General features: G+C 45.0%; 1 pseudogene; it reads right to left on the minus strand.

The window, feature by feature from the left end:
- Nucleotides 1–8,098: 8,098 nt before the first annotated feature.
- Nucleotides 8,099–15,788, minus strand: LOC141922154 (poly(A) polymerase gamma-like; annotated as a pseudogene).
- Between the last annotated feature and the right edge of the window lie 8,476 nt (nucleotides 15,789–24,264).

Genomic DNA, 24,264 nt, shown 5'->3' on the forward strand with positions numbered 1-24,264 from the left:
GCGCAGCAGCCAGAGGAATAAGTGGCACGCTGTCTCTGTAGATGGCTTTATTTAGAGACCCCAGGGGAAGAGAGAGCACCTGACTTGTTCCAGCAAAGCCATTAGAAGCAGCTGGAAAAGTAGAGAGAATTCAGTTGTAATGTCCACTTTTGAAAGGACCTGTATTTTTAAGGGATTTATCTTAATTCCTCTTAAAACCTTTAACTCTCAGCTACATCTCCAGTTCCAACCTTTACCAGCATAAGCAGTATATTTTCAGGAATCACTAATGCTGCTTCTTTTTTATTTAATATGGAGTTGTTCCTGCAAGATTGGTTTTGTACACCATCTAGGAAAGAAAACCACACTGCTCACATGCACTGACAAACGTAAGAAAAAGAAGCTGCAAAGAAGTGAGGAAGTCTTGCTTTAGCATTTCAGGCTTTTCTTCAGCTAACACCCCTAAAAATGACCCAATTTGAAGGCAAAGTCTCCCAGTGGGAAACATACTCAATCCACAGTGTCATGCCCACAGCTGGGTTTGGGCTCCGGTCCCTGGCCTTTGACTTCTTACTTATTTACTATGACTATACATGAGACTCTTGCCTTGGACTTACTATATATTTTGCATCAAACAGTAACTGGGTAAAGGCGAGTATAATCCTGGGAGCAAGGAACAGGACCCAGCACTCTCCTCCACACGGACTGCTCTGTTCTTTGGGTGGCAGGAGCTGCTCCCACATGCTCTCCTTCTGCTCATGTCTCCTACTCTCCACTACCATGAGGTCTAAAGTCAGTGGAGGAAGCTGAGGATGCTCCATGGGTCGCAGTGGGTCAGGAACTCTTAGGAGAAGTGTGGATTTGAACTCCTTTGGTCTAAGGAGGGCACTGAAATCGGATCTTTCCCCCGAGCTCTGACCGCTCAGCTGTGACACAAAACAGCAGGGTAGCACTAGCACAGGCCATATTTCAAAGGAATGAAACGTGCTGGTTGCCTGCACTGACAGAGGAGGTCTGGCTCCAGTTCAGAGTGAAGCCGAGGCACGCATGTGGGCACACCCAGGACTATAAGTAGGTGGCCAAGTCTGGGAGACGGGGACTCCCCTTTGCATCTCCTGGGGACGGGTGGAGGTGTGTTCCTGCCTGGCACGCTCTCTGCTGTGGATTTCGGATTGCGGTACCCAACCGCCCCCTCTTATTTTCAATGCACTTTAGTCATCAAGCTCAGCGGTGGGAGCTGTGCTCCCAGAATGACGGAGAGAAGCTGAGCACAGCAATGCCTGGCACCGCCAACCCTGAGGGTACCAACAGGCAGCCCCTCCCCATCCCACCGTGCTGCCCGGTGAAGCCGTCGCCCCCCACTCGTGGGCGGACGCCCACCTGACTGCGTGCCTGTTCTCCCTCATCAGACAGAGCTGTTGATCACGGCTCAGCTGACTGCACGGCACAGTAACAGCTGGGAACTCGGGCAGCTGGCAAAGATGCAGTCAGAGGAGACGTGGAGCAAAACTTCCAGTGTGAGTCTCCATCAATTGTTCAAACCTGCTGGGTGAGGAGAGTTCCAGCTCAATACCAGACAGAAGACTTTGGGGAAGAACTGCAGTGTGGATCCTGCTTCCCTGCCTTTAGAGCTAAACTTGATTTTACTCTTTCCCCTCGATTCATACTGCACGTTGTCTGATCTAAACTAATTCTTTATCTTGATTTTCGCTCATCTAGCTTGCTTACTCTTCTCACTTTGGAAGAAGGTTTGTATCAAATAGTCAAAATTTAGCTCATGAAGCAGTTTTCTGACCTCATCTAAATACTATTGTTTTGGTAGTAATGGGAACTGCATTAATGCAAATTATAAGCACTGCAGATCTCAAAATAAATACAGAATGTGACTTGTGTATGCTGTGAAACCACAACCAGTCAAGCTCTTCTCTAAACACAGCCACTACAAACTAATTCCTGAGAGTAGCTGAGAGCCGTCACGTAGATTCTGCATATCACAATCATCTGAACTTGTGTGTTTCTTAATTGTTTTCAGTTCATGGATTTGTAGAGCAGCCACAAGTGGATGTTGGAACAGACAAAGAGCATTACAAGTATTTTTGTTTCCTGCTTTATAGACCTTGAGGAGATTCTTCTACAGGAATCAGCCCAACCTAAGTATTTTTCTGTGCTTCTATACGCAGTTTGAGCTGTTCCAACACCACCTTAAAACTGGCTCCCATCAATTGTCTCTCCTCAGCCTGAAATGACCTTTGTCAGGGGGAACGCATGTTCACAGAGTAGAAGGGAACAGTCTGGGTGACTTATCTTCCTCTTCAAACAAAAAGACTCTTTCAATCAGAGATGGAAAGATGCTACTTTGCTACACTGACCTCATCAGGAACTTTGAAACCGGAGGTTCAAGAAATACAGACAGTCGTATAACATGATACTCAACCTGCATATGACAGCTTTATAAAACAGATGTGTAAATCCACCTACTGACTTATCTGACTTAGAACAGACACTTATCTTTTCTAAGGAAGCACGTAGTGTCACCTCAGAAGATTTTTCATATACCTGGCACTACTATTTGTTCTGCTTGAAGGGAAATGGATGGCAATATATTTCAAGTTCCTTGGGGAAGCGATGTACACCCTGCAGTGGCTGGAGGCTGGATTTATGAAAGGATGCCAGGTGTCCAGCTCCAAAGGGAGAATTTCGGAAGTAGCACTCTCCCTGTCTGCCACCTCGCCAGGGCAATCCCTGTCTCAACCAGCAAAGCTTCTCAGCTGTGGGAAACGCTTGTTCCTGGGCATGCCTAGAAGCAGGCCAGCTTTAAAAGCACTGAACAGCTTGGTGCCTGGCTCCTCTCTAAAGACCGGGGTGAGTGTTTCACACTGCACCTAGGACATCAGAGTCCACACAAAAGCAGCCCAAGGAAAGCTCTCTTCTGCTGTCTGCTTCACTGGAGAAGGGATCCACCTGGGATCTGCAGGGCCACATTTAGCTTTGAACTGGGAGGAGGCTGTGCATCATCTCCCCTTCACACCACCTGGGACATGCGCAGCATCCAGCAGTAAGAACCGGATGAAGAAACGGGGTTCCTAGCCTCTCAGCTTATTGTGGCCCTCTCCAGATCCTCCGTAAATCCACCCCATTTAGGACGCCTGCCTGTTGTCACCACCCGCTGCTACATGGTGGGATCCCAACAGGCTTGAATTTCCCACAGCTCTCACCTCCATCAGGAGACCCCCTACCCAACCCCTGCACCCAGAACACCTGAGACAACTAAGCTCTACAATCTAAAGTTTGGGGCAAAGTTGGGCAATGTCTCTCTAGTTGCTCTTCCAGATGCTGGTTTGTTTTATTTTCTTCATTGTGGTTTACTTATTGGAACAGGGACTGGACATGCATTTCTCCCTTCTCCTAGCTACAACTGTAAAGGAATAAAAAAAGTTTCCTTTTAGCACATAATACTACGGAACGGGACTGTCAAGTCTGTTTTATGGCTATTCAGCTTGTTACATTGCTACATTCACATATGAAAAAGAAAAAATACCACAAACCTCTCTCAGTGGAGTCATTAGAACAGTTGCTCTCAGAAACGATGTGCAAGGCCAAGTCAAAAATCTCAGCCAAGACCTGCTCATTAAGTATCCAAAGTGTCGACTGCGCGGAGGGCTCCTCCTGTGCCTGCAGCGGTGGTGTCTGCCGGCCTTCGCACGGTTCCTGCCAAGAAAATGCCACCTGTCAAACATTCAGACTTCAGCTGCCACTTCTCTGATCTGGAGGAACGACTCAGCAAACAACACAATAACCGAGGACATCAGTATACGCAGCACCTGGTCCCTCCAGCCTCTACTTCTGCAAAAAGCATTCACAGGAGAAAGTGCTGGAAAGCAGGTGCGCATTCAACGGGGGCAGTAGCAAAACCCCCACAGGCTGGAGGGGAACTTCCTCCTTGATGTACTGGCTTGCTTTTTGGTAAATCTGAAAGGCAAGTGTCTCGTGACTGGCCAGACTAAGCCTCTCCTGCTGCTTCAGCATGCCCTGATCTCCAGACACGTGGCTGTATTGAGACTGCCAATAAAGATGACAGCCGTGGGGCAAGCAGAAGGTGGTCCAGGATTTTCTGCACTTTCCAGCATTCCTATTTTCTACCCTGTTTGTTATAACAAACAGGATCTCCTGTTATATCCTTATAAGGCAAGAGTGAAAAAGAAATGTATAAGGTTGAGTTACAATATAGGTTTACCTTTCCAGCTTACTGTTGATGGGGAATTACTCATATCATCCATTGACTACTTGGAAATCAGGGGTGCATTGCGCTGCTATTTAGGTTACAAGGTAGGAGGATGATTTTTTGAATTTCAGAGCCTTGAAAGTATTTGTTTAGGCTGTTACCATCATGAACATGGCCAAGCTAACTGCTTGACTTACAACTGTACAAGGTACAGAAAAAGCTTGCTCTCAGGCTTCTCCTCTCGATGAGCCATCTAACAAGGCAAAGTCCCAGAGCACAACTGCTTCAAAGAAAGCAGTCTTCTGCCTTGGTTTTGCCCCAGAAACTGCAGATATGGGTTGTTTTGCTACAGCGTTTCTGAGCCTGCCTTTGCCTCATACCTCTCCTCCTTCAGCTGGCCGAGCCATGGCTCCTCCTTCTTCTGCCGGGCTGCAGAGCAAAGAGAGTTGTTGCTCAAGGTGCGCATCTGCCTGACACACCATCTCCACCTTTATTCCGTGGTCCCCAGGCTCATCAGAACACAACTCTGGAAAGCAAAGGCATAAGGAATGACACATGTTGGGGTCTGCTGAGCTTTAAAAGTCATGACTCTGCCTGTTGATTCAATAGGACAAACTACATCCCAAGACTGTGCCACAGAATGACTCCTGTGAATTAAGATGGCAAAAACCTACACCCCAACTGAAGAAGGACATGGTTGTGACTGTCGACCCTCTGATGCCGCGTGGTCTGCAAGCCCTGCTGCCCTCCTCGGGAAGGACTCCTGGCAGCAAGCATCACTCAGCAGATGTCAGACGTTGCAGCCCAGAGCACCGTGTCTCACCGTGAAGAGCACGCACGTTCTCTTCCTACCCCTGCCAGAAGAGCTCTGGAGTAACAGCACATCTGAAATGTGGGCACTTGGTCTGAATTGTACCTGTCTCCTACAGGAGAGCTAAGAGACCTTGCTCAGAAAAGAAGGGCTACAGAGAACACAACACAACCTGCATTAGTCAGGCGGTAAGAGAACAAAACTTCCACCGCAGACCACCTGGTTCTGGGTGAAATGCTGTGCCAACGGAGAAGAGCCTCAGTGCCGCTGGGCGGCAGGGCAGCAGGCTCAGCAGGGCCCAGCAGTGGCACCGGTCACAAACCTCAGGCCACATCTGATGAGCACCTGGAAAGACCAAAGAAAGAAGCCCTGGCTTGTGTGCCAGGATGTGCATTGAAACCTGAAAAAAGGTCAGTTAACCTCTGGAAAAGGTCAACCTAATTCACCCTGTTTGTTAACGTTCATAACGGTGAATTCCAAGATGTTGTAAGGGCAACGGCTACAGAACTACCACCCAAGGTGATGCTACCAACTGCACCATGAACTGCCTGTTCCAGGTGTATCTGGATCAACAGGCTTTGAGTTGGACATGAAATTAAGACCTTTACAGCATTCTACCTGTCTGCACAGCAGCGTGCACTCTGCTGTCCTCAGGCTCGGGCGCTTTTGGCTCCAGCTGCTCCTGCGCTCGCTGCTCAGCCAGGGCTCTTCTGTGGTCTTCTCCGTGCCTTGGAGTCTGAGGACAGTGATGTGGGATGCTCTGGGCAGGCAGGAGGAAAGAAAAAAAATCCATCCCAGATTACTTTCCATATGTACTTGGTAGTCCTTCTTCCCAAAAGGTAAATGAAGATGATTGCCTCTCACCCCACAGATTTGCAGTTCAGGGCCCTGACCCAGAGGGGGGAGTTGTGGGCTCTGTGCCCCATGGGGGTGTTTGCTCCCAAGGCTTGTGCTGCACCCAGCTCCTGGGGACCTGCCCCACAGGGCACTGCCCCAGCACACGTCTCGGATGCTGTGTGGTCCAGAAAAGCCACAGCCGGGCACAGGGCACCGGAGTGGAGCACAGGGAACACAGGCTGCCCGCCTGTGCTCTCCACCCCAGCACTGGAGATTTCCCCCCCAACTCCTCCAGGGAGAATGAGGCCTGTGTCTTGATGGCTTCCCATCCCAGAAAGGCTGACCTTCCTCTCCTAAGCCCTCTCCCACCCATACACAATGCCAAGGAGGAGAAATGTAGCCACTGCTTACTTTTGCCTGGCACTGAACGAAAGCCTTGACGGTCTCGGCCATTGCAAGTGAACATGACCATCGCAGCATCTACCGTCATGGCTACAGAGCTCAGGGGCAACAGCTTTCCTATACAAATGTGCAAGATTCCCAGTACTTGCACATTTCCGCATCAGGAGAAAACCGTCTGGGCCAAAAACCTTTTTGGTGAAGCAAAGGGTGGAAAAAAGACACTTCCTATAATAGCCAATATCCTGATAGAGATAGAATTTTTGTTTTCAGAAAGAAGCTTCACTCTGCACCCAGGTAAAAGTCAGCTGAAACTGGTACCTGCCGGCCTTCTTTCTGTCTTTCCTCTGATTGAAAAATTGCAATGATGAACAAGGCAGCCTGCTGAGTTCCTAACCAGACCACTACTAACAAAGTCTGGCATTCCTAAATAGTGAGAGAGCTGTAAACTTCATTCACAGTAAAAGCTGTGGGGAAAGTCACGAATCATCTCCCATTCTGCAAGCCAAATTCTTGACTGTTTTCTCACTACTGCTGATTTAACTGTAAATTGCTTCAAAATAACACTTAAAATTCTTAACTTTTCATACCAGTAAGTTCTTGATGCCATAAGAGAAACACTGCTGAGAAGGCACTATAAACATACCGCAATATTTACATATATGCATTTTGTCTTCCCTTAGATGAAGTTATTTCGTAATTTGAAACCTTAGTGGAAGGATTTTTACTTTTATCCTGATCACACATCTAAGTGCCAGCCCTCTGCTACAGCTGCAGCAGAAGTATTCAAGCTGTTTCAGCACCAAATTAAACTTTCATTTTCCACTTGGCTGTTATTTTTTTTCCCTCCTCTTAATTTTTATATTTAAACAAACAGTTGAAGTATTTGCTTACTTGGGGAAAAACAGTGCTATCTTTCTCCTGTTATGATAAGCTACTGATCTGAAGGGCAGAAGGATGAGACCCCCATGAAGTTATTTAGAAGAGTGGGAAGAATTTGAGAGTCATATGTTGGATGTTCTTTGGCTGGCCAAAACTGAGGCGGGGGAAGAAGACCTACAGGGAGCTCAAGGGAAGCACAAGAGAGCATCTGGGAGCCAGCAGCGTGATGGGGGCATAAGACAGCGCTGCACTGCCGTGTGTCAGGCACAGTGTTTTCAGGAACTGCAGAGGAGAGTTAATGCCACTGACGAGAGCACAGCTCGTCTGACGTGGTGGCCCTGCTGGTCCTTCACGTACCGGAAAGATGAACTGTCCCTGGAAGAACTGGCGAGGAGAGCTGCGGGGATCGCTGGGACATGGGAGATGGACATGCGTGCTGACGTCAGCAGTGCGGGATTTGCTTGGGCCAGAAAAGCAAGTGGGAGAAGAGTGGGGTGACTGCTGTAAATGCAGAAGAGGGAAACAACACTTAGGGAGAACACTTACTAAGACTGAAGGGTGTGGGCACCTGAAAAAATGTGTACTGCCTGGCCCTGAGTAACTTTAAGTTGCAAACTGGAAGAAAACTTCTTAATGCTTAGAAGATTTGGGTTCTGCAAGAGCCTTCCAAGGGAAATAAAGAAAGGAGGAAGCAACCAGCCAACCCCTGACTGCTCACTATGGAGTTCAGTCACCTTTTGATGGGCCTGGAGATCTCTTCCAGTCTCTCCTTCCTCCAAATTAACTGTCTCTGCGGGCATTGCCTTTCAAGATACATGTTCCCTCTTCACTTTTTAATTGCTCTGATGTCTTCTTGTTTGAAACACTGAACAGTTGCTGATCAAGTATTTTGATGGCAAAAAGCGCTATGCTGACAGGATCGTTTCACTTGTGAATTCTGCTTAGGTACCAACTCAGATAATGTGGTTTCATATAGCAAGAATCACACTTTTTAACCAGTTAACAAGCACGGGAAGGACTTTACCATGTTTGAACTCCTCGACCATCACCGCTGGCGTTGATGCAGATCCCTTGTGTGCAGAGTTCTGCTGTGGAGAGCCTGGGGCGAGGATCCCCATTACATGGTACTGGTCTGAGGGGTTCACCTGGGATGTTCAAACAATTGTGCTTAGCATCAGTTTAGGTTAGAAGAAAGTTTAAAGGCTCCTGAATTCAATGGTTACACACCCTACGGTCCTATAGTGGTATATTAAGATTGCTGTCTTTGGGTTGTTTCAGCAATACAGGATTTGGTCATTCCCTACCCAAGAAAAGCCAGTAACTGCCCATCTAAAACTCTGCCATGTAATTCAGGGTAGGACTGAATGTTGTCAATGTAAATCTTATATAAAGAACTACCTCTAGAAGTGTTACTTCTTTCTGCAAATTAAAATAATCAATAGCTCTTATCATTTTGAAAAAGAAGAACTTGTTCACAAGAGCAGAAGCCAAAGCATTTGGATAGAGCGGACATGTGCTTGCTGCCAGCGTTGCCCAGGAAACCCCACCAAGAAATCCCAGCAGGTTGGAGTAAATGCCATGTCCTAGAGCGGATACACTGGAGTTAGCCTGCAGTCTTTCAATACCCAAGGATATTCCTTCAAATTTGCAGCATCAACTTCACAATCTATAGAATACTCAGTACACTTCAGCCTCAAAGTCAGTTGTTATTACAGTGCAAGGAGGCCAAAACTGTTGGTCCTTAACAGTGATGAGAAAAAGGATCATTACCACACCACTTCCCAAAATACCGCTACTCTGAAATTTGCCTACAGCTACTGCTTCACTCCAACTTCCCTTAAGGAAAAAATTCTGCCATTCTTCTAGCACTTGCTCTAGCCACATGCGCAAACAATACTTTCTTATTCCTCATGGATCAAGCTTTTATACTTAGCCTGGCTTTTTTACCATCTGTAGTCAGGTTCCTGATAAGCAGTAAAGCACCTTGTCTTGCAGGCACTCCCCTCTTCTCCCCACTCTACCCCCATTAAAAAACACACCCACTCTACCCCATGGACAGACCTTGAATCTAAACTAAAAAACAGGTTTTGTTTGAAAACTGTCACTGAAATGGCTATCCAAAGCTGAAGTACTTCTAATGGTCTTATCTTTTCAGCATGAGGTGCCTCTGAAAAGCTTAAAGATTACAAACAATCACCTTACTCACGTTTTGCCCACAGTTTAATCGCACGGAGCGTGAGCCGGAAGTTCTCTTCACTTGGCACTAGATGTAGCATTTCATTGGTAACTCTAAGAAAAAAGGTGAAGGACAGAAGTTCCTAGTAACAGGTACAGGTCCTTTTTATGCTACGCTGGATCAATAGCTTACAGTTTATCGTTCAAATCTATGAAAACAAGTTTGGATTCCTCGCTTTGTAGTATGTTTATAGATTACACATAACATTCAGTACCCCTCCAGGTAACTGGTGCCCTCAACAGCTTTGTCACAGTTTATAGATTATCGCCAACCCTTCTTAATACGGCCTTTCTAGAGGATTCCGACAGCCAGGTTTCTTTTGACAGCCAGGAACAATTAAACCAGTCATTGTTAAACAGCGAGCAAGTTAGGCTTTGAGTATTTTAAATATCTTTATTTTTTTAATGAACTATCACACAGTCTTCCCTACCAAGCGCTCTGCCTATTCACCTGAAGCAGTCTCTGTGGCAAACTGGAACAATGCACACACCCTGATCCAAGAAACATGAAATACAGGTCTATCTAAACACACAGCTCCTTGAAACATCTAAATTTAAGCCCACTCGCCACCTCCTCAGATCTCAAGTACACAGGAGATCAGCTTATGCACCTTGTACAGAAACTGGAGTTGTGTCATGAACATTCTAGACCAACTTCAGTAACACTTTCTTTTTAAAGATGTGTAAATATGCTCACCATTTAAGCTTCATACACATCTCCTATCCAGGCTTCTCAGCTGCCAGTCATCTCCGAGATCAAGATTATCAGAAACAGTTTGCACAGATGATCTTGCAAACACCAGATCAATCTTAAGAGGAAAAAAAGTGCCAACCGTGAGTTAGAATGCTACACTGTTTGTGAACAGCACACCAGTGGGGGACAGTTAGTCAAATCTAAAAAAGAGTGGTTAACATTTGTATTTAGAACTATGTGACATCTCCCAAGAGATTTATTTGCCAAAAAACTCAAGAAAATTGCTAAAAGTTCCATATTTTATTTACAAAACCTTCATTGTATCCCCCCTTTCTTTTTAAGCTAGGGAAAGGAAGGGTTTTTTAAGTTGAAAAAGATTACTCTAAACTTAGAATTTCCATTAAAATGGAGCTTAAAATTAATCGTAGAATTATGACGTAAGTTCAACCACCTCAGCTGTACTTCAGCAAAGGAGAGAGCATTTTCTCTATGCAGTAAGCCCTTTTGATCCTGAAGCATCTGGTTCATAGCACAGTCTGAGGCAAGAAAGTTACTCTGTGAATGTCTGCATCAGACAAAGGCCACAAGAAGGTCACGGAATAAGTGTCTTCATGAGAGTGACACCAAGCAGTGACTTGCTTAGGTACTACAGCACGCAGGTCTCCAGTCACTGTACAAGATGTGTTCAAGAAACAAGGATTCCTGCAGCTGACAAACCCAGGCAGGAGTCACATGAGTACTTTTACTTGCCATTTCCCAGGTTGTCTCATGACCACTTCACTTCTGATTTGCAACAAAGCATTTAGTCTGCTGACATGATTCACACAGTGAACTACCCCATACCCATCCCGCTGGGAGGAGTCAGCAAGGACACTGCCTCTGCTCCCACTCTGCACAGTCCTTGGGAGATAAGTGCTGTTCAATCAGGCTACCCTGCTCCACAGCACAGGTTTAGAAAGGGCTGTCCCTGACGTTCCCATGCCTGCCAGGCTTCCTGGGAGCTTATTTTCCTATAAGCTCTGATTTTACTGCAGCGTCTTCTCCTGGGATCGGCTGGGGTCAGGCCATTTAATTACAGTTTCCTAAATAAAGTACCAATAACCTTGTAAAATAGCATGGTCACAGGTCCCTGGAGAAGTTCTCCTATTCCAGAGGAAGAAAAAAAAGTATTTCTCACTTAAAAAAAAACCCAAAAAGCTTACCTCAACACCAAACTCAAACTTGACAACTGGTACATACACATCTTCAACTGCCTGTAAAGGAGCGGATGACTGTGTAAGAAAATATTTTTTGCTACTTTCATGTTTTTCCTAAACTGTGATAAACTACAGAATTTACACTGCTAAACTACTTAGTATAAAGACTGAATTGCTTCTGAACCAAAAAAATTGTTAGTAAGCTGCAAGCAGTATGGCAGTAATACGGTACTAATACTGGCTTTAAAAAGTTCCTTAGCCAAGCGATTCAGAGGCTGATCCTGTGCTGTAATGAACCAGCAGTGCACAACGAGCCATCAGTGTCAGTGCTGGTAAGGCACTTACCTTGGCAGTGAGGAAGAAAAGTAAGAGATTTCTGTAGCTATCTTGCTACTGGTTAACATCCAGAGAAATCAAAAAAGTTCTGTCCACATCTGACAGTGCGCACTACCCTTCCTTATTTTGATTTTCTACTGTGCCTGAGGGGCTCTCAGATACCTTATGGGACAGTTTTCAGTGCTGCAGACCCCTTGTCAGAACTGTGCCACAGCCCACTGAGAGTCTGTTCTCAGGGGACAGTCATCCCAGCAAAGGCTCATGCGCTGTGCGCATGAAGTCTTTCCAAATGTCTGCACGAGGAAGACCAGCTAAGAGAAACCCTTCTCAGGAGCTCAGTGTCACAGGCGAGTCACATCACTCGGGAGTGATTTTACAAAGCAGTCTGCACGTTCACAGCGCAGCCCCTACTCACTTGACATCAAGCTGACAGCGTGCGTCCCTTCCGCAATGTCTCAGGCTGAGTGGCCAGAGAGGAACAGGACGAGGGGAGAATGAACTAGAGGTTCGAAAGTGCATCCAGAGGGACACCACGGCAAAGGCGCTGACAGAAGCCTTTCCACATCCCCTTCAACTGCCTTAGCTTTCAGGCTGTCCCTTCCTCTTCCTGCCCCTTACTAGACCTAAGATTAAAGCTGACTCATTCTCAAACCACGGGCAGGGGAGAAGTGTACCACAAAGATTCTTATGTGATGTACAGTCACTGCGGAAAGGAACCAAAAGCTTGACTTCTCATGCTGCAGGAAACAGTATTTTAGAAGGTACTCAGAAACAACTGCTTTTTAAATTTTGGCTTGTAAGACATCCACTACCAATATGAGTCTTTAACATGAATATTCTTTTTGTAGAAGTTGCACAATTATCAATGAGAGAGCTCAGTCGCTCTTAGATTCTTTATTTCCTCCTGACGTTTTAGTTTTTCAAAGAATCTGATCTTTCTACATGTCTAGGAGTAACAGAAACAGCATCTCTGTCAGCACCTGCAAAGAGACTCCACTTCTTGTTATTGTTGGAAGTCACTTTCAATCATTAGAACTATCACCAGACAATTAAAGTTCTACCTTTAGTGTGTACTACAAGCCAGTAAGATCCAAATGTAAATATTTTGCCACCAACATTCGTTACTGCTGAAGGGGGAAGATTCTGTGGGTAGAAGAGAAAGAGTTTACTTTAGAATATAAGATACACATTGATCTATGTGCAGCTTCAGGCAGCATACGAGTTTTTTAGAAAGACTACAACAGCCTCCATAAACCATGTCTTCTCACTCCCCTACTGAGTTGTTAGTCTAATAGACTGCTAATATTTTTCTGAAGTGAGTGCTTGCAACTCAAAAAAAAAAAAAAAAAAAAAAAAAAAAGAGATGAGTAATGTAGCAGTCCTTTCACTAATTTGCAGAAATTAAGACCTATTATTAGTCTTCCCCACAGCAGACACACGTAATTTAACACGGTCTAAGAGCTATACAAAGGGCAAGTCTAGTGTAATCATTTCAAACTAGATTGGGGGCTGGAGGCTGTTTGGGGCAAGATTAGTGCCATTGACCATCTATCTCACCCCACAATACGTTGTTTCAGCTTTGTTAACTGCTGCAAGTCAACTGATAGAGCCACTTCACACATCTATTCAGTGCCCCAAAGACTTCAAGATCTTGATCTGAAGTATCTTTTATACCTTATTTCAATGGCAGTTACTACAGTTCTACTCAATACTTAAGAAGAAAAGTTAAAAGTTGAACTTCAACATAAATCCTAGTAGTATGGCCTTTGATATCAGCCCCTCAGAGACACCCCTCTTAGTAAAAGAACTATCTCCAAACAAACACAAGCAACAGTGCCAGAAGGTCAGCTGAAAGATGGGACAGGTGTTAAAGCCGGGATCTGAGTGTATAATCTTCCCCATACCCCTAAGATACAGAGTTCAGCCTGTGACACAGACATCATGAAAATATTTGCCTGTGGTAATATTAATGTGCATCCCTCTATGGTAAGAGCTGATCCTATAAAGCTAATAGTCGTATTCTCCCCATCAGAAAACCTCCAAGCTATCTCGCCAATACAGAGACTCTCAGTACTTCACTAGAATTCCCATTCATCTACACAGTTACAGGCACCTGTGTACAGCTACGACAGGCAGACACACACACCTAGCTGTGTACATTTCACAATGCACAGAATTGCAGGAGAAGAAAAGCAGAGAAACTGTAGAGGGAGATTATAAAACTTTCTTAAACCAATACACTGGAAAAGGATGCAAGTTCTTGGGTACACTGTAAACCAATCTAAATCCAGACTGCTGTCTGTCATCCCACCTCTCCACTTCCACAGCTGTGGCTGTGGCTCTGTTTCTCCCCTGAACCCCCAGCAGCGTTCAGGAGCCTGCACGTATTCCAACAGTCAGGAAATGGATCTAGCTCAACACCAATTCAGCACAGACTCTGAGTGAAAGGAGAAAAATCACCTCAGCCTGGGTTAGACAGGTTTAATTGCCACAGAACTACTCTATGAAAATACAGTTTAAGTAAGCAAGAAGGATCTGATCTGTATAAGGTACAGGATTTACTTTGGGGATATTGAAAACAACCATCTCGTCCTCCTCTCTCCTCACAACATGTTCTTTCTTCTTCCCTTGGGTCAATATTTCTGATCACAGAGCTACATGATCACACACTTGAACTGACTTATCGAGCCAAAAATTGACACAGCAAAGACTTAAATTTAAAAGATTAGCCTAAGCAACTCACAGGAATTGTGCGCTGAGCAGAAAGCTCGTTAGCCTGCTTTGAATAGACAATAAGAGTTGCTAAGGGGGGAAAAATAGGACGAGATTGGGACCTTCTACGGAAAAGGGACAGTCATTTACAAGCAAATATCCCCTGTGGAGTACAGGGGCAGCAGCTGAAAAGGGGTAAGAAACAAGGACAGCAAAAATCTATAGCAAGTACATAAACAACTTCTTTTAGCCAAGCATTTAGACTGTTGAATTTTAGAAGTTTATCAAACACATGCTCTCTCACAAGTGTTTTCTAAAACACATTACCCTACCATTAACTCTACAGACAAGATTAAAATAAAAGATGTACAGATGAAAACACACAGCCTATGTATTTATATTTATAAAGCACATCTCCATAAAATCAGTGCTACCCTCTAACAGACTAAAAGTACTCAGGTATCACCTCATTTATATTACAGAGAATATTTATTCCTTTAGACATACCAGCAATTTACAAAACCAAGCAAACAAACCCAAAACACCCCCCCACCCTATAGGACTCTAAGAACACAGATTTCACTCTGGGTAACATATATGCCCACCAAAAAAAAGAGCCCCAACTAACAATATTTAATTGGTTATTGGGCATTTCTATAACCCAGGCACTACACAGAACTGTTTTACAGTTAATAGAATACACACAGCAGAGGAAAGCATTACCTTGAAGCAACCTCTTCCCAAATTCTACACATTCTGAAACATAATAGGTTTTAATCACTGCTACACATAATACTGTGGAAACGATGTAGGTGGAATGCAACAGTCACATCTTAGAAAGAATTTTACGTAAATAGCTGGCAAAAAACAGAAGAACCTTGTTTTCTATGAAAATATATTACAGAGTAGCCAACCTAATCTGTCTCCTCAGTCCTGTCCTTCAAGAAACACTCTCAAGTATCTTCAGAAAAATACCAGAAACTAGAATTCATAAACTCGAGCAAAAGAGCAGAAACACTATTGACCTATTGCTCTCATAGCACTTCAGAACTGTCCCTTCTCCAGGAATTTTTTGTTTGTTTGTTTTACCTGAACCTTTCTGCAGGCTGGGCTGTCAGCCGGGCACTGCCATCTGAATGCCGCGGTGCAGAGTAGCCTCAGGGAAGACTTTCGGTAGCTTTTGTGACAGTCTCTGTTGGCCCAAAATGCCAGATGGCAATAAGCTGTGGGGAGCTCAAACGTCCCCCGGCTGGAGCAGGGACAGGGCTGCTGGCGGGGCCACCTCTGGCGGGACACGCCGGCCCCTCCCCGGTGGGCCCCGCCCGCGGGCAGCTTGGCCCGGCCCTGCTGCAAGGGCTCCCTCAGCGTCGGGCTCCCCCCGCCTCACCTGCCCGCCCCCTCCCTCCGGCATCCTCCGGCTCGGGCCGTGGGAACATCCGCCCGGCACTGGTGCGCCTCAGCCCGTTCCGCGGCCCCGGCGAGCGCGGCCCATCATGTCCCGCCGGGGCGGGGGGGGGGTGGATCCGCCCCTGCCGCCGCCGCCAACAGCCGCCGCCGGCAGCTGCGGCTCCGCGCCCTGAAGGAGAGGGGCGGGGGGCAGCAGGGCTGCGCGGGAACCCGTGAGGGGCCTGGCAGGGCCCTGAGGGGAACCTGCCCCCCCGCCGGGGAAAGCTCCTCTCCAGAGCTGCCCGGCCTCTGCCAGGGGCAGGCAGGGAGCGGGCGCGGCTGGAGGCTCTGGGGCTCAGCCCTGGGGGTCGCAGCCCCTGGTTTGGGGGCCGTTCTGGGGGCGGCTCTGTGCTGGGCTCCGCGCTGGGGTGTCCCGGCACCCTCCCAGCGGCCTGGCTGGCTGCGGGCTGCCACCGGCTGAGGCTCCACGCTGGGATGAGGGTGCATATCCAGCTGAAATGGGGGGAAAATGTGGCTTTCTCTGAATGTTCCTAATCAGGTTACTGTGCGAGGGATAATTTTGTAAGGTCTTTCTCAAACCCCCAGGTTTTTTCCTGAGAAGTGAAGGAAATGGATGCTGAAAAGGTTTCTAAAAGTGGCTGAACTGCTGGGTCAGTTTTGCTGGGCTGTCTAAGCAAAGTGAAGTTCACGTCCTTTCCCCCTTCCAGCCGGTGTATCCTGAACCTGCGGCAGTAAATCGAGAGGCAGTCACACACATGTTCTTCCCCAGTACTTGCTCTGCCCGTGCGGTGACACCGATGAGCAATCTTTAGTTTGTAGGTCAGGCTTCATTTGATTCCGTGTGCTTGTTTATCACTGCCCTGGAGTCGTTCAGGGCAGAGCTGGTGACTGAGTGTGCAGTGCTAGTTCGTACTCATTGTTGACACTGACCTTTGGGCTTCTGCAGGTTTTGTCTGGAATAATGTTTTTTCAGTAGCAGTCTAGCTGTCGTCTACCAGTTCCTGTCTGTCTGCTTGGTGAATTCTGTTCCATGCTCCTTGTTTTCATGATGCCTGGGTCAATCCCAGTGTTTCTACATCCTGCTGCATTAATTCCTATAGTGTATATGAAGTCACTCTCTTTGGGTGGAAGAGTCAGGACGGTTCCACTGTAAAAATGTGCAGATGGGGTCAGAGTTGGGCTTTGCTAAGGTTTGCACAGAAAATGGGTTATATTGCACTTCCTCTTAGTTCATTTGTATGGTTGAAGCATAATTCTTCAGCAAAGCTGAAGCAAGAGATTGCTTTGAAATGTTTCTTATGCCAGCAGATCTTTGATCAACAAACCAAGAATCAACAGCTTGTATTGATTTTAAAACCCTTCACAGCTGTATTGGGTTGGGGGGTGTATGGTAGCGGGGCAGGGGCTCCTGTGAGTGACTCTTTATGAGGGGTGTAGTGATAGGATGAGGGGTAACAGTTTAAACTGACAGAGGGTAGAATTTGATTAGCTATCGGGAGGAAATTCTTCCCTGTGAGGGTGGTGAGACACTGGCACAGGTTGCCCAGAGAAGCTGTGGCTGCCCCCTCCCTGGAAGGGTTCAAGGCCAGGTCGGACGGGGCTTTGGGCAACCTGGGCTAGTGGAAGGTGTCCCTGCCCAGGGCAGGGGAGTGGGAACTAGATGATCTTTAAGGTGCCTTCCAGCCCAAACCATTCTATGATTCTGTGACTAACCCATCTAATATTTGAGGCTGGCTGGCTGTGAAGTAGAAAAAGAGCCAGTTTGAATAATGGCATCATTAATCCCTTTAGCCTTAGGGTCTGGATGTGGACTCTGACAAGCGTGATGAGTTGTACAGACCTTTTAATGCGTCTCCCCCTTTTGCTACTAGTGTTTCTGTAGAGACCCTTGATCTGTTAAGTACAGTGCTTCCCTCATGTCCTGCTCCTTTCTCTCTCCTGATTTCAGCTGGTATTGCAAAGTAGGGTTTTCTTCTCCATTTTTCCCTTTCTAAAACAAGGGTTCTGTGCAAATGCTGCCTTTAATTTAATGTTGTCCTGCCATGTCAGTCCTGTGCTGCTTCTGATTGCAAATAAGTCTTAAACACGCAGGGTCAGCAGAGGGTTGGAGGCACAAATTATGCCTTGCTGTAATTGGAGTTCCAGGGGCTCCAAACCCAGGTGCCTGGTGTCCTGCTCAGCCTAACTGGGCCGTGAGCTAGCTAAGCCAGATTTGAGCACCCTCTGCATACGGAGCTTAACTTGTGCTGCTTTATATGCTGACGTACATCTCTTGCATTTAGACCAAACAGATGTATGTACAGCTAAGCCTCTGAACTCTATAAAAATTGAACACTGTGTTAAGTGCATGAGGCTCTCCTAGCAAAATTAGGTGCAGATTGGTTGATATTTCCATTCGTACTCTTCCATAAACAAAAACAAGGCAATGCCGAATTTATTGCATCAACTGTTTAACAGACCACTTTGTTATATCTCCTTCCTCTACAATCAACTACAATGCCCTTCCAGAATCAGAAGCACAGCAAATGCATTTAACTAAAAGAAGCCAGTGTTAAATGGTCTTATTTAATGTTAGCAGGAAGCTAATGGGAATATCCTTAAATCAAAACTGATACGAAACTGAAATGTGTCCAAAACTTCTGCTCTATGTAGTGTCACCCTTAGTGGATTTCAAACCTTTTCATTTCCTGCTGATCAGTTCTAACTGTCTAGAGCAATGCAAATAAGTTGTATTAAGATGGTAGCAACTTAGATCTTTTCTTATATCCACAAATATTTTTGAAAAAGTAGTTGTGACTTTTAAGTTAGGTCAAGTTATCTAAAAATCATAAGCAGAACAATTTTTTTCTCATTTATATTAATGCTGGGTAAAAGAACAGACATTGATTTGGAAACCTGTAAACTGAAGGATGTTTTCCAGTAAGGTTGTTTTGTTGTTTTTTTTTTCCTTTTGTGAAGTCTTCAGTATTTTATTTTCTCCCACAGCCATTCTAAGCTGCAGAACCAGCCTCAAAGGCACTATGTAATTACTTCTCTGGTTAGCTTGGCTCCTCCTAAGGCTATAGACTGCATCCATACTCAGAAGCTAGTTGAAGCAATGAAGCCATCTGGGGTATTGAAAGATGGGGGAGAACTGAATCGCAGGTATAACAAGACTGTCAAATTTGTTAACCTCTTGAGTTTTCTTTACAGGCTGGTTGTTGTTGGTAATCTGAATAACTTAGTCAACGAATGGATTTCAGAACTTGATGAGAGCAAGGTAAGGATTTTTTTATATGTTCTTATCAAAACAGCTGAAGCCTTTTTATTTCTTTCAAAGGCCATACTACTAGGATTTATGTTGAAGTTCAACTTTTAACTTTTCTTCTTAAGTATTGAGTAGAACTGTAGTAACTGCCATTGAAATAAGGTATAAAAGATACTTCAGATCAAGATCTTGAAATTTGGCTCCTCCTCATTTTCAATATTGATCATACCTTGGGAAAGAAAAATAAAACCAAACGTGTTTCTGGAGGCCTGGTTGAGTTTTTAGTGCTGGTAGCTCATAAGACTATGGGGGATTGTTTTTTTTTTAGTGGGTTGACCATTAATATTAGGAGTTATTCAGAGGTAACATTGAGTTCTACTGTATTTACATCCTTTTGCAAGAGGGTAAGATGTGTAATGTCTCTCCTCTAGGAGGAAGAGTTTCTTCTGACACTTGCTTTTAATCATCGTTCCAGGACATGATTGAGCAAGCTGTGATGAGCAGGCTCTCTCCTGGTCAGTACTCCTCTAGTAAGTAATTGAAAGGTGAATTGGAAATATAACTTGTGTTGCTATTAATGTATGCAAAGAATCATTCCTACTTCAGCGTTGTAGTAGCTGACAAATTTCCTAATCTATGAGCGAGCACTGGCAGGAGGGATTGAGCAGGGAAGACAGCTGCTTCATCTGCCAGAAAAAAGAAGCTAGTTTAATCCATGTTATTTGTTTTACAAGCAGCAAACTGTTACTCTGCAAAAGCCCAAGAGGCTAAACTGATCTCTCAGCACTTGCCTACTGGATGTAGAAAATCTTAATCCGTGAAATCTAAATCATTTATCCATTTAAATGTCTTTCCAGGCTGACCACTCTAATATTAAACTTTTTTTAATGGCAAAAAAATTAAAAGAATTTTTCCATGTTACAATATATTTTGCATTTTTTCCCCTCTTTGTGTTTGCCTGTAGGAGACAGCCTGTGTTGTTTGGTTGGTGTGCTCAACTCACAGCAGAGCTTGCAGACAGGTGGTCAAACACAATAATAGCAAAAGCCCAAGACATTGAGCATTTCCACAGCAGCCAAGGGGTTAGTTTTTCAGGAGGCCTTCAGGTCCCTTATAAAGAGAACATTTAAGCAAAGGCCACAGGCAGTTTTATAGGACTGGGATTAGCAATTTAAATCAGGGAAGTTGTCTTGGCAGTTCTCATCCTGAGCCATGGCGCTGACTGATTATGTATCACATACTTTTTAGGGTAATACTAGGAAGTAATTTCTTCATGCATCATAGAGTCTGCAGTAAAACCTAGGCTTCTGAGGCACAATTCTTTGAGAAAACTGAGGACATGTCCCCTTCTCCTTCGTATTTGCTCCTCTGTTAACCTGCAGCTGGAGTGTGTAATCGTGAGAGCAAGGCTGGGTCACGCTGGTGACACAAGGACAGGTCTCCGTGGGGAGGACATTACGTCCCTGCCTCTCCCGGAGCTGCTGGTGCAGTGTGCTTACCTAGTCCCAGACCAAATTTCAAGCTGTGCTCCTGCAGGGGAAGCCTGATGCAGCACCACTGCCTGCCTGCCTCGCAGGGCTCGGAAAGAAAAGATGAGAGACATTGGGAAGAATAATCTGACCTACTAATGCACCTTACAGGGCTCTAAATTACCTGCCACCACAGGGGAGAAAAAAGGGCTTGGATACTTCTCTGAACAACTCAATAACAGTCTCTGCTCAATGCACGGCATCGATCAAAAGAGCAAACAGAATTTAGGATGCAAACAGAGTGGTGTTGAAAACGATACTGAAAGCGAACACCGTCATATAAATCAATGACAGAGCTTCCTCTGAACCGCTGTTGTGCACTGATCACTTCATCAAAAAAGGATGTGGCAGAGGGTTTACAGACAATAAAAATGAAGAGAGGCTTGGGAAAACATCGATTATGTGGAGAATGAAATGACTGGGACAGTTCAGCTTTGAGAGGTGCTCTTTAGGGTGCCATGGATAATACATTCACTAAATTGAATTTAGGGAGAGCTGGGAATTTTCTAACTGCTTAGTTCCAGTAGAAAATGTGAATTTGTCAAAACAGAAGTATTTTGTGGGAATATATAATTTAAAAAAATTATTTCAATGGAATCACAGCCAAGGTTTCTGCCTGTCAGGGACTTTCCTCCCATTAGAAACATGCCTTATCTCCACCAAGCAGGCTCTCTGGGATCCCAGCTTTCTGTGTCAGATCTGTGTCATGGGCCTCCTCAGGCATAGGGCAAATGATTATTCAGGTTCAAAACTCCAGGGCAAAGCCACTCTAGGGACAAGCAGGAATTTGAAACGAACTTTCCAGTGCTCTGGGAGCTTTGGATCCGATAGCACAGTGTTTGTAGAAAGACAGGAAATTTTAAATCCTCTCAAAGCTGGGTCTCTCAGGATTTCATGAGTATGGCTTGAGCACATTGTTCATTTAACATACTCCTCTTCATAAAGGAAATGAGTAGGCACACAGAGACCTGAATCCGAGGTGAACCAAAGGGTGCAGGCACTGTGTCTTTCCCAAGAAGCCTTCTAAGACAACCATGAATCTGCACCAATAGTCCTCCAAAGGCCAAAGAGCGACTTAATGGTAGACCTCACAGTTTAGGTCTGCTCCTGCGGCTTAGGTTCTGGACTGGGAGTGCATGATATCTGTAAAATCCAAATAATTCAGGCATTCCCAGTGAGAGAAAGCTTGGATGATCTCATTCATGTTTCTCATTAACACTATCCATAAAGATAGGGTTGGAGAGTGGCTACAGGTACTTTGATGGTAGCTTTTGCTGTCTTCATTTGCATTTCCCTACCCAAAATGGTCAGTTGCTGAGCAGCCAGGTTGGGTGTAATAAGGCTGTGCAGGGTGATAGCCACCATCTTGAACTGTTACTCCTGAAATGCTGTTGAGCAATGACAAAGTCATGGTGCTAGTTCTTGGCAGAAGGCATCCACTGTATCCCCCCAAATACAAAGCTCTTCCTGCATCCATTGCTGGTCATCCCCTGTCCTGAGGACAATGTTGCCCCATAAGATGGATGCTGCCTTCATCTTCTAGACACAATCTCTGATCAACAAGGGGCAGAGCAACTGCAGAGACTGTGAGGATGTTATTAACCCATCTTCCTGATCTGTGTGGGTTGGGAGCAGGCCATCAGGGTGTCCTCTCAGAGGTAAGCTGCAGCTGGGGGAGTAAGTCTATCATTCCCTCGCCCTTCCTTGGGCCTTTGCGGTGGTCAGCAGTGATTCAGGCAGCAGGCACTGAGATGGCATCTGTAAGAGAGCTGGGAATGGATGAGCAGGAGCAGAATTCACAGTTCATTGAGGGGGATGGTCATAGGGACAGCGATGTGCAGCCATCATCTATGTGGGGCAGGCAAAAGGACGCAGCAGTGTATCCTCATGAAGCCCACTGTCCTGATGGCAAAGGTGTGTAGGAAAAAATTCCCTTTGGGAGTGCTTGGGAATGCATCTTTTCCCCAGAGCACTCTAATATGCACAATTATGACTTTCTGCCCCTAATCTGGGAAACTCCTTACTTTATCCTTAAATCCCAGAAATTTTTGAAATTTCCCAGTTCTCTGACAACAGCCTGTGGAAAGTTGCCCTCACAGGATTCAAGGGAACGCAGGCGCAGTGGCATCATAAAATTCCTCAGAATTCCTGAGATAGCACACTGCTCTGATGTCACAAAAATGACAAGGGAGGGGACAGGTGGGGCAGAATGGAATGACATGACCTGTACAAAATTAAATATTAAATTATAACCTTTTGAAATGTCAGAATTTTAAACAGAATAAAAATACCATTTGTCTGTCTTCAGTGTAGTTGCCTGTTTATAGAAAAAGGGCACATCATTTAAAGGAAAGTCAAAAAGTTGAAACCTGATTTAAAAAAAAATACATTTAGTACACCACAAAAAAAAGAGCTGTGGAACTCACTGTTCCAATTCTATTAGGCAGGAGGAAAATATATTTGAAAAGAAAATAAAAATCACTCACTTCAAGCCACAAGATCACTACTAAACAAAGAAACTTTCCATGAGCATGTACTACTCATTATTTCCCTGCTTTGGAAAGGCCTGCAGTTTCCCTGAAGCACACTCTTCTGGTCACTCTTGGAAATGGGTTATTGGAATATGTGGATTGGTAATCTGCTTGAAGAAATCATAGTTTATTATCCCATAGAACTTCAGTCAGCACACGTATCCTACGCGTGCAGGGACCACAAATTGCAGGCATTGCAACTTGTAGATTCTAAGAAAATGAGGTACAGGTTATGAATTTACAGTGCAAGGAGGTCACTGAAACAAGCCATGTGATATGGAAAATTGTACTTTTAGCAAGAGTAAAATACTGTACATTTAAAAAACAAAAATATATATATATAAAATCAGGAACCCTTCTTTTCAGGACATTAGCTCTTTGCTACTGTTTGCCTGGAGTTTGCATGGGAATTAAGAGATTGGTTTTCTCTAGAGCAGCTCTGATGAGAGTTGAGTCATGTATCAAAGTCTTGAGAGATGAATGATATGATCTGGTAAGCTGAAACCTGTTTCCATTACGTACCCTAATGAGAAGTGGTTGTGAGTCTGTTAGAGGAGATCTTACGCACAGCTATTCCTTGGCTTTTAAATAATGTTAGTGTGCACCAGCCTAGGGATTTTAAAATAATGGCTTTTAAAACAGCTTTTTCGAGCAAACCAAATGTTGGATCAGACCTGCTGGAATAAGGGCAGGAGAGTCTGCTGTGAATCCCTGAAGCTGTCACTTTAAAATAGTGCAGTGCACTCCAGGCAAATAAAACAACAGGAAATGAGGAGAGTTCAACTGTTGGAGCTATTTATTCTACAGCAACTTCAAGTGATGCTGATAGTTTTTCTAATGCCTCAAATCAAACAGCAGGTATCTGTGGCCTCAAGGTAAGAAATGCTGAACATCTGCCAGTTTCCAGACTTGAAACATTGCAGCTGCCTTACCTGGAGGAAATGTTATTGTTAGTGTACCAGGAATCTCAGTGCTACTGTCATGGGACACTTTCACTAAGGAATACATGATTTGTCACTTCACAAAACGCTGAACAACTCCCTCTCCAAAGATCCCATTTTAAGTAATTTGGTTATCATCTTTTTCAATCCCTTGCATGAACAGCAGCAACAAGAATACCAACGCTTGAAGACATTGCTTTTGTCCAGGGGAAGCAAAATGTGTCCTAGAAAAACCAAAAGTGTATTTTGCATATGTGTTTTTAAACAAAGTAAAGTGCCTTGGATGTTCACCTTACCTTCTCAAAA

The sequence above is a fragment of the Strix aluco genome, chromosome 4, assembly GCF_031877795.1.
Source record: "Strix aluco isolate bStrAlu1 chromosome 4, bStrAlu1.hap1, whole genome shotgun sequence".
NCBI lineage: Eukaryota > Metazoa > Chordata > Aves > Strigiformes > Strigidae > Strix > Strix aluco.